This window comes from Rana temporaria, chromosome 2 (genome assembly GCF_905171775.1).
Source record: "Rana temporaria chromosome 2, aRanTem1.1, whole genome shotgun sequence".
Classification (NCBI taxonomy): domain Eukaryota; kingdom Metazoa; phylum Chordata; class Amphibia; order Anura; family Ranidae; genus Rana; species Rana temporaria.
The window spans coordinates 522,955,198-522,969,918 of NC_053490.1; the positions used below are offsets into that span (position 1 = coordinate 522,955,198).

Below are 14,721 nucleotides of genomic sequence, written 5' to 3' on the forward strand. Positions count from 1 at the left end.
ACTGAGGCCCCCAGGTTTGCCACATGTAGGAGAACCCTGAGGATCATTGAGAAGGGTGGAAACGCATAATGCGTCCCTTGTGGCCAGATCTGGCGAAGGGCGTCTATCGCCTGGGCCTCGGGGTCCGGTCTCCAGCTGAAAAAGTGCGGGAGCTGCCGGTTGAGGCGTGAGGCGAAGAGGTCCATGGAAAAGGAACCCCACAGTCGAAGCAGGGAGAGGAATACCGAACGGTCTAGTCGCCAGTCGCTGGAGTCGGTGAGGTACCGAGAATTCCAGTCCGCAACCAAATTCGAGGTGCCTGGGATGTATTCTGCCAAGGGAACGATGTTGCGTTCCAGACAGAAGTGCCAAAACTCCTTTGCTAAAATTGCCAGGGTTCTGGATCTGGAGCCGCCTAGGCGGTTGACATATTGGACTGCGGTCACGTTGTCCATGCGTAGTAAAACACAGCAATTGGATACGTTCGGCAGAAGACTCCTGAGGGCGAAAAAGGCCGCCGTGAGTTCCAACGCATTGATGTGAAGCATCGACTCCTCTGCGGACCAGGTCCCTCCTGTGGCGGAAGGTCCGCAGCGAGCACCCCAGCCGTGTCGGCTCGCATCCGATTCTATAATGTAATCCGGATTGGAGCTGAAAATGGTTTTCCCATTCCACTCGGTGGCGTGTTTTAACCACCAGCGTAACTCTACCACAGCTTCCGCATCCAGTGGTACCTCGTCTGAGTAGCGAAGGCCCTGGCGCAGGTGAAGCGCTTTGAGCCTCTGCAGGGCTCGATAATGAAGTGGTGCCGGAAAGATGGCCTGTACAGAGGCCGATAAGAGTCCTACTAGTCGTGCTAAGCCGCGTAGGGACACTCGCCGTTTGTACAATATGGAATGTATCTCCTTGCGGATAATGGCCAGTTTGGTCTTGGGCAAGCGAAGGACAGCGCGATTGGTGTCCACTAAGAATCCCAAAAATTCCATCTCTTGGGATGGAGTCAGGATGGACTTTTCGCAGTTTATGACAAAGCCTAATTCCTGGAGTAAGTTGACAGTCCAGGAGGCATGAATGTTTGCCAGGTCTATGGAACGAGCCATAATGAGCAGGTCGTCCAGGTAGATAATCAATCGTACGCCCCTGCTCCGTAGGGCCGCCACCACTGGTTTCAGCAACTTGGTGAAGCACCATGGGGCGGAGGATAGCCCGAAGGGAAGGCAGGTGAATTGCCATATCTTGTCCCTCCAAATGAAGCGTAGAAGGTGTTGGGAGGAAGGGTGGATGGGGACTGTGAGGTAGGCGTCCTTCAGGTCCACCTTTACCAACCAGTCCCCGGGACGCAGGAGGTCCCTCAGATGGTGAATCCCTTCCATCTTGAAGTGTCGATAAACGACGTGTTGATTGAGGGTTTTTAGATTTATAACGGGGCGGAAACCGCCATCCTTTTTCCTGACCAGAAAGAGGTTGCTGAGGAACCCTGGGGAGAGAGGGTCCACCTCTATGACGGCCTGTTTGGAGAGGAGCGCTTGGAGCTCTTGGTCTATAAGTATCGAGTTCTGGTTTGAGAACCGGATGGGGTGAGGTACCACATTCAGTTCTGGTAAGGAATACAGTTCTATCTGATATCCCGTAACCGTGTTGAGTATCCAGGGGTCTGCCGAAATCGCAGACCAGCCGTGGATAAAATGTCTCAATCTTCCCCCTAGGGTGTGAAAAAAATACTGGTGTGTGGCACTCACCGGTAGCAGGTCTTGAACGGGGATAGCCTCTCCCTCCGCGTCCCCTCCAGGGACGTCCGCGTGGCGGAAAGAATGGTGCTGGTTGAGCCACCGGGATTGGATATGACTGTGGAGCCTGGCTGTACTGAGCGGGAGCTCTATAGTATTGCCTGTTTGCGGAGTAGCGACCGGCAGAACGGCCCCTGTTTCTGCCGGCCCTGGGAAAAATTTTGGCGGTCCCTGATTTCTTCAGTGAAGATTGGGCCTTGTCCAGACTCGTGTACAGTCCGACCATTTTATTAATATCCTTGATAAGGGAATCTCCAAAGAGCATGCCCTCGGCTGACGGGCCAGGTTCTGAGTCTGCGAGATGGGATAGTTGAGGATCCAATCTCATTAAAATGGATCTGCGACGCTCCGTGGAGCAAATGGTATTTGCGCTGCCTAACAGGCAAACCGTTCTTTGGGCCCAGCCTCTGAGCTGATCCAAGTCCACCGGATTATCCGAGGAGGAAGCTTGCTCGGCTATATTTAAAATTTTGGTGACAGGGCCGAACAGATCGAGTATGCGATCCTGGATGGAACGAAAGGATCGTTCGATACCCTTTTTTGAATATTTGCCCTGTTTTGTAAGGTACCTGAGCAGTACCGGGTCCACCTCGGGGGTGCAAACCGCCTTTTTTGGGATGCATGGGCGAGGACACTCCGCTCTCAATTTGTTGCGGTTGTTTTTATCCACGGACCTGCGGGCCCAGTATTGGATATATTGGGCAACCTCCGGAAGAGGGGCCCATTCTCCAGAGCGGGGGTGAGAAATCCCTTCTGGATCGAAGAAGGGTTCTCCCTTAGCGTCTAGAATTATTTCGCCCTGGGTTACAGGGGTGGCGTTGTCAGTGGGCGCCATATGCCCACTACCCTCATAATCAATATCATCAGCATCATCATCAGACTCGTAGGCGTCTGCCGCCTCAGATTCCGCGGACGAATCAGACGTGTCCACAAAGGAATCAGGTTTGGACCGTCTTGCGGACCGTTGCCCCTGCGTTTGCTGCTCCCCGAGGCTCAGGGGTCGGTGAGAGTCTGGGAGGGTAGTGGGTCGGCAGACCGGGTTGGGTGCTGCCTGGGGCACATTATTTACTTCCCCTGCCGGGGAGTCGCATGTTGTGGGAACGTGTTTGCGCTTATGAGTCGCCTTGCTCTTTTTTGTGGGCGGTTCACCACAGCCTGGGGGACCAGGCATGACAGCAGCCAAATGTGTCATGGGGGCCGAAGCCATGGCTACTTGTACCGAATGGTTAATGAGTTCCTGGATCTGGGCAGCAGTCAGGAATATGGGGCTATGAAGGGTGTGGTCACCTCCATTTGGGGTGACAGGGGCTTCAGTATACTCATCAGCCATGGTAATTACAAGCTGAGGGGAATCTCCTAGGTAACAGGTAATAGTGCAAGAGGGGAAAGCAGGTGGGAAGATTTTTCACACTACTGATTCCACTAGCACAGTGTAATTGCCCCAGATGATCTAGCCCAGTGAGGTTTTGATGAAAGGTACACCTATCTCTTATTGTTATTAGCAATAACCTATTAATTAGGGCTCTATTGATTTGATAAGATCGATTTGTGAAGGGGGGCCCTCAGGGACGTCCTACCCGTACAGCCGACTGCTCCACACTGGAGCAGCGGCGAACGGTAGGCGTGTCCACGTTCAGGAGAGCGTAATCTCGCGAGATTACGCTTCCTGTGCTGTGATAGGACAGCGCTGAGGTCCGCCGAGCCCGCCCCCCGCAGCGCGCGACGTGCTGATTGGAGGAGCGCGGGGATGCTGCGATACGCCCCCTCAGAGACGGGACTCTCTGAGGGGAAGCGCGCGGTGTCGGAAGAACTGACAGGGAAGGCGCCAAGAGAGTAAAATGGCGCCGACCTGCGATGTGAGCTTTACCTCAGGGGATAGAGGACACCTATCATTGTATGCAGCAAGCGCTGGCGCTAAAAGCGACAGCTAAGGGCAACATCATATTTCTGACAAGGAAATTATATATATATAGAAAATTACAATAGTACATATTAAATATAAAAATTAAACATAAAAATTACATATAATGTTAATATCACTACATCATTTAGAATGTAATGGGCAAATAATGGGAACAAGTCCCATTAAATATGACAAGAATCAAACAATAAATTATATCTGTAGAATAATATACTCATCTGATTTCATGCTGTGAGCAGAAAGAAAGAGGAGGTGTTTAAAGAGACAGTCCCTTATATACTACCGGATCTGCCGTGTGATTGGCCGGCATACCCAGAGGACTGCTGGGACTTGTAGTTTGTTTATAAAAAGTTATTTTATTATTGAAATTCACTGAAAGTTGTATTTCTGCTGTGCGCATTATTAAAGGAAGATAATGCATAAGATATGAGCCTCCTGTCTGATATATAATTCAGATTAAAAAACATTGAACTAAAGGCTGTAATGTAACACAATAGGTAAAAAGCCAAGGGGGGGGGGTGAATACTTTTGCAGGGCACGGTATGGAAAGGACATTTTTCTGGAATCCATGGGAACATTTTCATTGTCGAACTTGGCAGTAAGTTGCTCTAACACGACATTTTTACCTTTTTTTATTCTCAATGACGCAGGTTTGGCGCTCTTGTCTTTTGGAATCACAAGGTTGAATGAATGTTGTCCTTGCCTGCCCCGCTCACACTGAATTACAAACAGCTTCCTCTCTTATAGATGATTAATACGGAACTGTTGCGCTAATGGAGTGGCTCTGTTGACCTTGAGATGTTGAATGAAATAAGCTGTATAGGAGAGGAAATGGTGATATCACGCTGCGTCTGAGCACGAAAAACAATAGTTACATGTCGGGGATGTCAGTTGGCTGAACAGAGACCAGACACATAAATATCCGGTGTAGAAGTGATGACCTTTGTTATAGTATGACAGGTCCTCTTTATGTATGAAAATGTAACCTGAGCGCTCAGGGGGTTCAGCACCCTCAGAGGTGGGCACAACCTGACCTTAAGATTGGGAGTCGGCAGATGGACGACCAGTTAACCACTTCAGCCCCGGAGGATTTGGCTGCCCAATGACGGGTCATTTTTTGCGATTCGGCACTGCGTTCCTTTAACTGACAATTGCGCGGTTGTGCGACGTGGCACCCAAACAAAATTGGCATCCTTTTTTCCCCACAAATAGAGCTTCCTTTTGGGGGTATTTGATCACCTCTGCGGTTTTTATTTTTTGCGCTATAAACAAAAAAAGAGCGACAATTTTGAAAAAAAAGCTATATTTTTTTTACTTTTTGCTATAATAAATATCCTCAAAAAATGTATAAAAAAATATTTTTTTTCCTCAGTTTAGGCCGATACGTGTTCTTCTACATATTTTTGGTAACAAAAATCACGATAAGCGTATATTGATTGGTTTGTGCACGAGTTGTAGCGTCTACAAAATAGGGGATAGTTTTATGGCATTTTCATTATTATTTTTACTAGTAATGGCGACGATCTCCGTTTTTTTTTCCGATCGTGACTGCGACATTATGGCGGACACTTTTGACGCAATTTTGGGACCACTGTCATTTTATACAGCAATCGGTGCTATAAAAATGCACTGATTACTGTGTCACTGGCAGGGAAGGGGTTTACCACTAGGGGGCGAGGAAGGGGTTAAGTGTGTCCTAGGGAGTGATTCTAACTGTGGGGAGGGGGGGATGGGCTACCTGTGATACAACATTGATTACTGCTTTCGATGACTGGGAGCAGTAGATCGCTGTCCTGTCACAAGGTAGAACAGGGAAATGCCTTGTTTACACAGGCATCCCCCTGTTCTGCAGCTCTGTGACACGATTGGGGGACACCGGCGGACATCGAGTCCGTAGGTCCCGCAGGCACGGTTACGAAGCTCGCGAAAGGGGCATGCACTCGCCGGCGGCGACGGCGTGAAATTTAAAGTGACATACAGGTACCTTGGATTACTAGCATAATCCATTCCAGGAGAATACTCTTATATCAAAGCAAGTTTCCCCATTGAAGTCATTGGAAACGAAAATAATTTGTTCCGCATTGACTTCAATGGCATGCAATACCTTCCAGAGGTCAAGTGGTTAATGACGTATTAATGATTACAGAGCTGCATTGGTTTGTGTCTTCAGAAACTGCCTGAGGCCCAATGATAAAAGGTGGAGCTTTAAAAAAAAAAAAAAAGATCCGGTTTCTGTATATTGTGACAGGTCAGGAATGTATCCAGGCAGACTTGTAATGTTACGGAGAAGTCTACCTTGTGAGCAGTGGCGGTGCGTCCATAGTGGGCGCAGGAGTGCTGCCCCCTCTCTCCTGCACCCGTCAATCGACAATAGATAGATTCATGCATTGCATAAATCTATCTATTGCTGCCGCTCCCTATTCAGGTGTCCGGCCGGGTGAATCTCGAGTGAACACTGACCCGCCTCTCAGCCAATCAGGTGCACCATGTCTGGTTACCAGTCACCTGATTGGCTGAAGCGACAGGCGATGTGATTGGACGCCTGTCAGGCATCCAATTCACAGTGTCACTGCGTCATAGTAGAAGACGGAAGAGGACGGGAGAAGGGAGAAGACATTGAGGACTCGGAGGACAGCTTTGACCAAGACAGGTAAGTGCCGGGCGGGGGCACACTAGCGGCATTTGATGGAGAAAATCTGGCATCACACTGGCGGCATTTGATGTGGCTAACTGGCAGAACGCTGGCGGCAATTGATGGGGCACACTCTTAGCACACTGGTGGCAATGGATGGGGCACACTGGTGACAATTGATGGGGCACACTGGTGGCAATTGATGGGGCAAACTGGCAGCAATTGATGGGGCAAACTAGCAGCACACTGGTGGCATTTGATGGGGCACACTGGCGGCAATTGATGGGGCAAATCTGGCAGCACACTGGTGGCATTTGATGGGGCAAATCTGGCCGCACACTGGTGGCATTTGACGGGTACACTGGTAGCACACTGGTGGCAATTAATGGGGCACACTGGCGGCAATTGATGGGGCAAACTGGCAGCACACTGGCGGCAATTAATGGGGCAAACTAGCAGCACACTGGTGGCATTTGATGGGGCACACTGGCGGCAATTGATGGGGCAAATCTGGCAGCACACTGGTGGCATTTGATGGGGCACATCTGGCAGCACACTGGTGGCATTTAATGGGGCAAATCTGGCAGCACACTGGTGACATTTGATGGGGCAGATCTGGCAGCACACTGGTGGCATTTGATGGGGCAAATCTGGCAGCACACTGATGGCATTTGATGGGGCAAATCTGGCAGCACACTGGTGACATTTGATGGGGCAAATCTGGCAGCACACTGGTGGCATTTGATGGGGCAGATCTGGCAGCACACTGGTGGCATTTGATGGGGCAGATCTGGCAGCACACTAGCGGCATTTGATGGGGCAAACTGGCAGCACGCTGGCGGCAATTGATGGGGCACAGTGGCAGCACACTGGTGGCAATTGAAAGGGCAAACTGGCAGCACACTGGCATTTGATGGGTCACACTGGTGGCATTTGGGGCACACTGGCAGCATTTAATGGGGCACACTGGCGGCAATTAATGGGGCACACTGGCGGCAATTGATGAGGCATACTGGTGGCAATTGATGGGCACACACTGGCAGCAATTGATGGTTACAGTAGCTGTGTTTTTTTTTTTCAGTTTATTTTCCCCCCCCCCCCCCCCAAAAAAATTTGAGCACCGGCCGCCACTGCTTGTTAGTTGCCCATTTACATTGGTACTTTAATGGCATTTATGATAAAAGCAATGAGGGGTTCTAATGGCACAATTTATAGTAAGCCATGCCCAGTCACAGAGCAGGCTAAATAAAGCGTGGTTTGCACCGAGTCTTTTATAGACGCGATCTCAACAAATTATCAAGTGAACAAGACAAAAAAACGTCTTTGTTGTGTCCTTTGGACCAATTTTGATGCAGAACTAAATAATCTTAAAGCTCATGTTCAGATATTTGAAGAACATAAAAGTCAAAGGTGAATAATTCAAGGCTGCTTAGAACAATCGTCCAACAATTTGAATCCTCCAGTTAGGACAGCATGAAATGTCATTGCACCAGCATTTATTGACACCATCTATCGGGGTGCCACCTGTGCTGATGTGGACCCTCTAGTCTAGCTACACTGTACGGGATACCCAATGAGAGATGGTAGGCTTGCCTAAGTGAAGGCTGATAGTTGGTTTATGGTAGGGTAGAGCACCATGAAAATGGTTAGACCTGGATCTGCAGAGTAGGATCCACACTGGAACCACCTGGAAAAAGGAGATCCTGAAATTTGGACTATTATTATTCTGGAATTGATAAGACTGAGGAGCTGAATAAAGTGGTATATGAAGTAGGAGATGGTCTCAAGTTAGAGCAGGTAACGCAGGATCCCCCAGATTTTGGAGTCTAAAAGCCAGCCGGCATTCCCAAAAGGCCCTCACATAGGGGTTTGGGCTTCACTGCCTGCTGACCCTAGCTTGCACCCCCTGAGTTCACCCTACTCTAAATACCACAGACCATGAGTTGGAGGTCAACAGAGAAGGTCTAGAGGTCATGGCAGGCTGAGGATATGGATGGTCAGGAACAAGCCAGAGGTCAGAGCAGGCAGCAGACATGGATAACCAGGAACAAGCCAGAGGTCAGAGCAGGCAGCAGACATGGATAACCAGGAACAAGCCAGAGGTCAGAGCAGGCAGCAGACATGGTAAACCAGGAACAAGCCAGAGGTCAGAGCAGGTAGCAGACATGGATAACCAGGAACAAACCAGAGGTCAGAACAGGCATCAGACATGGATAAATTGGAACAAGCCAGAGGTCAGAGCGGGCAGCAGACATGGATAACCAGGAACAAGTCAGAGCAGGCAGCAGACATGGATAACCAGGAACAAGCCAGAGGTCAGAGCAGGTAGCAGACATGGATAACCAGGAACAAACCAGAGGTCAGAACAGGCATCAGACATGGATAAATTGGAACAAGCCAGAGGTCAGAGCGGGCAGCAGACATGGATAACCAGGAACAAGCCAGAGGTCAGAGCAGGCAGCAGACATGGATAACCAGGAACAAGCCAGAGGTCAGAGCAGGCATCAGACATGGATAAAAAAAGGAACAAAGGCGCACCAGCCTAGTGTATTACCGTTTTTAACACATTTTATTAAAATACAATATAGAAAACCTACTCACAATTGTGGTAGAAAGGTATGCAGTAAGAAAGTCATTCCATAAATGGCTGCAGCATGTAGAACCCAAACCGCACTCCAAATGGGCATGGAGGATGTGAAGAGGGTCACTGCCGGCTGACGCGTTTCAAAGCACAAAGCTTCTTCATCAGAGCCCAGCAGACATGGATAACCAGGAACAAGCCAGAGGTCAGAGCAGGCAGCAGACATGGATAACCAGGAACAAGCCAGAGGTCAGAGCAGGCAGCAGACATGGATAACCAGGAACAAGCCAGAGGTCAGAGCAGGCAGCAGACATGGATAACCAGGAACAAGCCAGAGGTCAAGTGGGCAGCAGAAATGTATAACCGGAAAGGAGGGGCCGAGAACATGGACTACTAGGAACAAGCCAGAAGTCTGTACAAAGAAATCAAAGGAAGATGCAGGAGATGGCCAGGAACGAGCCAGAAGTCTGTACACAGGAATCAATGAAGGATACAGGCTGAATAGCAGGGACCTGTACAGGGCTTGGCAGCTATCTTGCAAAATCATTGCTCAGACGGCAAGCTGCACAAGTTTTAATGATTGTAGTAAGGTTTATATAAATGATATAAAGGTAAAATATCAGAAAAATAAAAAAGTAGTATAGAAAAAATAAAGAAGCGCTATTAAATGATATAAAATAAATATAAACAAAAATAATATGTTGCATAATAAAGTGAAAAAAACAATCAAACTATAGGATAAAATAAAGTTGTAAGAAGTTTTAAGTTAAACAAAATAGTATACATAAACTAAAGATAAATTATAAGATAAAGCTATAAGATATAAAGTCAATGGGCCAGATCCACAAACGAATTACGCCGGCGTATCTATTGATATTGATCTTAGGTGCATTTTTCCAGCGGCCGCGTCGAGTATGCAAATTAGCTAGATACGGCGATCCACGAACGTACGTCCGGCCGGGCGCATTTTTTTACGTCGTTTGTGTTCGGCTTTTTCCGGCATATAGTTACCCCTGCTCTTATGAGGCGTACTCAATGTTAAGTATGGCCGTCGTTCCCGCGTAGAAATTTGAATTTTTTACGTTGTTTGCATAAGTCGTTCGCGAATAGGGATTTGCGTAGGATGACGTCACCGTCGTAAGCATTGGCTTGTTCCGGTTTAATTTCGAGCATGCGCACTGGGATACCCCCACGGACGGCGCATGCGCCGTTCAAAAAAAAAAAACTTTGTTTACGTCGGGTCACGACGTATTTGCATAAAACACGCCCCCATCACATCGATTTGAATTGCGCGCCCTTACGCCGCCAAAGATACACTACGCTGCCATAACTTACGGCGCGCATTCTTTGAGGATTAAAAAATAATAATAAGTTACGGCGGTGTAGTGTATCTTAGATACGCTACGCCCGGCGGAAATATGCGCCGTTGTACGTGGATCTGCCCCAATATATGTACATATTATATCAGTAATATAAGATATAATAGATAAAATAAAAATGTAGCAGCAGTTTAGAAACAGGCAAAAACTAATGGTAAACCATCTATATATAGATATATATAACTAAAATAACACTCTAATGTAAAATAAAAGTGTAAGAGGTTTAAGTAAAAAAAAATAGTATAGATGAAATAAAAGATGAACTGTAAAATTAAACTAATAAAATCAATATATGTAAAAATAATATAAAATATAGAAATAGGTAAAAAAAATTGTTAAAATATTGTTAAAATAAAGCTGAACTATAATTAAACGGTGTGATATCTAAAAATATAACTTTATGTTAATTCAGTATGTCGGTAATAAATAACAAATTCAATCAATATGGTAAAACGAAGACCCTAAGGGAATTCCTGTAGTAGAGATTTCAGATTTCATTCAGCACCATAATAAATATCAAATGCAATAAATATGGTAAAACAAATGCATCGGGGGAATTATAATAGCACACATTTCTTGGTTCATATTTAACCCTTAAATTCATTCTTATACCGTATTTTCCGGCGTATAAGACGACTTTTTGGATGCAAAAAAATGCATCCAAAGTCGGGGGTCGTCTTATACGCCGGGTACGGTCTCCGTGCAGCTGCGATCGTCATAATTTCAAAGCTGCTCGCCGTCTTCTCAGCGCGTCCTCGCTGTCCTGTGATAGGCGGAACAGAAATCTTCCCAGCAGCGCCTCTGTTCTGTTTTCCGCCTATCACGGATGCCTTCTCATCCTCGGACGAGATGAGAAGGCATCCGTGATTGGCGGAACATAGAACAGAGGCACTACTGGGAAAATTTGCGTTCTGCCAATCACAGGACACGCTGAGAAGACGGCGCGCGGCTTTGAAATCATGGACGCTCGCAGCAGACGGAGACTGTCACCGGCCTGCAAAACGTGAGTGATGGCACAGTGGGGGGGAAAGTGGGGGCATGCAATGTGATGGCACTGTGGGGGCATGCAATGTGATGGCACTGTGGGGGCATGCAATGTGATGGCACTGTGGGGGAATGCAATGTGATGGCACTGTGGGGGAATGCAATGTGATGGCACTGTGGGGGCATGCAATGTGATGGCACTGTGGGGGCATGCAATGTGATGGCACTGTGGGGGCATGCAATGTGATGGCACTGTGGGGGCATGCAATGTGATGGCACTGTGGGGGCATGTAATGTGATGGCACTGTGGGGGCATGTAATGTGATGGCACTGTGGGGGCATTTAATGTGATGGCACTGTGGGGGCATTTAATGTGATGGCACAGTGGGGGCATGTAATGGCACAGTGGGGGCATGTAATGGCACAGTGGGGGCATGTAATGGCAAAGTGGGGGCATGTAATGGCACAGTGGGGCTTGAAAAAAAGGGGGTAGTCTTATACAGTGAGTATATCCCAAAACCAAAAATTTTCCTGGAAAATTAGGGGGTCGTCTTATACGCCGGAAAATACGGTATGGTAATATTAATAGCCACATTCATGCTAGATAACATAGATAAATCAATTCATGAGCTAAAATAATATAGATGTAATATATCATGGATAATGGTATAAAAAATCACAGTACCGCATGGAGTAATATTATTTAAATTATATCAATACATTAATATCCAATAGAGAAGACAAGGTTAATTGTACTATTAATAATGCATGGTAGTCCAAGATGATGTATATTTGGGCATGATCATACTAGCAGCCACGCTATACTTGCCTATGCGTCATAAACGACCCAATGCACTTTTCCCTTTTTCTTTTTTTTCACCTTCATTGAAATTTTTACAAAAAAAAAAAAATAGCATTTATTTTTATTAACTGCAGTGGTTTGCGATGTGGTGTACTGCGTCACACTGCACTGCACTTAAATAAAAGTGCATATCCCTCCTTCTTCTTTTATTTTATTTTATATATTGTGGGCCAGATCCACGTACCTCGGCGCTTCTCTCCGCCGGGCGCAGCGTATCTAAGATACACTACGCCGCCGTAACTTATTTTTATTTTTCAAATCCACAAAGAATGCGCGCCGTAAGTTACGGCGGCGTAGTGTATCTTTGGCGGCGTAATGGGGCGGCATTCAAATCTCTGTGATGGGGGCGTGTTTTATGTAAATACGTCGTGACCCGACGTAAACAACGTTTTTCATTAACTGCGCATGCGCCGTCCGTAGGGGTATCCCAGTGTGCATGCTCGAAATGAAACCGGAACAAGCCAATGGTTAAGACGGTGACGTCATTCTACGCAAATCCTTATTCGCAAACGACTTACGCAAACGACGTAAAAAATTCAAAATGCGAGGCGGGAACAACGGCCATACTTAACATTGAGTACGCCTCATAATAGCAGGTTTAACTATACGCCGGAAAAAGCCGAACGCAAATGACGTAAAAAAATGCGCCGGACGTACGTTCGTGGATCGCCGTAACTAGCTAATTTGCATACTGGACGCGAAAAAGTACAGAAACGGCACCTAGCGGTTGCGGAAAAATTGCATCTAAGATCTGACGGCGTACTAAGACGTACGCCTGTCGGATCCATCCGAGATGCCGTTGTATCTTGTTTTGTAGATACAAAACAAAGATATGACGCGCAAAATTTGAAATTACGCGGCGTATGAAGAGATACGCCGGGGTAATTCTTTCGTGGATCTGGCCCATATTTTTTAGAATTGTGTTTTTTATTGAAGATTTTTAAAAAGTATCCGTATAACCGTTCTAAAGAAAAACGGGGAAAAGGTAACATTTAATCAGGACATTTGAAAGACAGTTCTATACAGTACATACAGCTTTTGTGAAACCCTGTCCTTTTTTTCCTTTCTGCATGCAACCAATATAAACCATTGAAAAGAGGGAGGCATATTGTCTAATGCCGCGTACACACGATCGGAAATTCCGACAAGAAAAGTGCGATGTGAGCTTTTTGTCGGAAATTCCGAACCGTGTGTATGCTCCATCGGACTTTTTGCTGTCGGAATTGACGCCAACAAAAGATTGAGAGCAGGTTCTCTATTTTTCCGTCGGAAATTCTGATCGTCTGTAGCAATTCCGACGCGTAAAAAAAAAAAAACACATGCTCAGAATCAAGTACGAGATGGAAGCGCTCGGTCTGTTAACCACTTAAGACCCAGACCAAAATGCTGCTAAAGGACCTTGCCCCTTTTTGCGATTTGGAACTGTGTCGCTTCAACAGACAATTGCTCGGTCGTGCGACGTGGCTCCCAAACAAAATTGGCGTCCTTTTTTTCCCACAAATAGAGCTTTCTTTTGGTGGTATTTGATCACCTCTGCGGTTTTTATTTTTTGCGCTATAAACAAAAATAGAGCGACAATTTAAAAAAAAATGCAATATTTTTTACTTTTTGCTATAATAAATATCCCCCAAAAATATATAAAAAAACATTTTTTTTCCTCAGTTTAGGCCGATACGTATTCTTCTACCTATTTTAGGTAAAAAAAAATCGCAATAAGCGTTTATCGGTTGGTTTGCGCAAAATTTATAGTGTTTACAAAATAGGGAATAGTTTTATTGCATTTTTATCATTTTTTTTTTTTTACTACTTATGGCGGCGATCAGCGATTTTTTTTTTTCGTGACTGCGACATTATGGCGGACACTTTGGACAATTTTGACACATTTTTGGGACCGTTGTCATTTTCACAGCAAAAAATTCATTTAAATTGCATTGTTTATTGTGAAAATGACAGTTGCAGTTTGGGAGTTAACCACAAGGGGGCACTGAAGGAGTTTCGTTTCACCTAGTGTGTGTTTACAACTGTAGGGGGGTGTGGCTGTAGGTGTGACGTCATCGATCGGGTCTCCCTATAAAAGGGATCACACGATCGATGCAGCCGCCACAGTGAAGAACGGGGAAGCCGTGTTTACACACGGCTCTCCCCGTTCTTCAGCTCCGGGGACCGATCGCCGCACTCCAGCGGCGATCGGGTCCGCGGGGCCCACGGACCCGGTCACGGAGCTTCGAACCGGGTCGCGGGAGCGTGCCGCGGGCACGCGCCTGCGACCCACGGCTGGGTACTACATGTGCCCAGCCGTGCCATTCTGCCGACGTATATGTGCAGGAGGCGGTCCTTAAGTGGTTAAAACTAGCGTTCGTAATTGAGATGGCACATTCATCGCACTTTAACGGACTGAAAAGCACAAATCGTCTCTCACCAAACTTAAACTTATACTAATACAACTGGTATTGAACTTCCCTTTAATAGTGTCGTTGTACGTGTTGTGCGTCACCGCGTTCCCAGCAACATTTGTGTGACACAAGTTTGAGCCAAACTGTTTTCTTGACGGAATTTCCGATCGTGTGTACGCGCCATATACGGGTAACAAAGGGTA

At 46.7% G+C, this 14,721-nt stretch overlaps 1 protein-coding gene and 1 long non-coding RNA gene across 2 annotated transcripts in view; both read left to right on the plus strand.

Moving 5' to 3' along the window:
* The window catches only part of ILDR1 (immunoglobulin like domain containing receptor 1), a 106,436-nt gene that overhangs the window by 29,197 nt on the left and 62,518 nt on the right, over positions 1-14,721 (plus strand). The window lies entirely within an intron of this gene.
* On the plus strand, positions 7,425-9,561 carry LOC120928026. Its single transcript, XR_005747161.1, has 3 exons — positions 7,425-8,475; positions 8,601-8,810; positions 9,106-9,561. It is a non-coding gene; the product is annotated as an uncharacterized LOC120928026 (long non-coding RNA).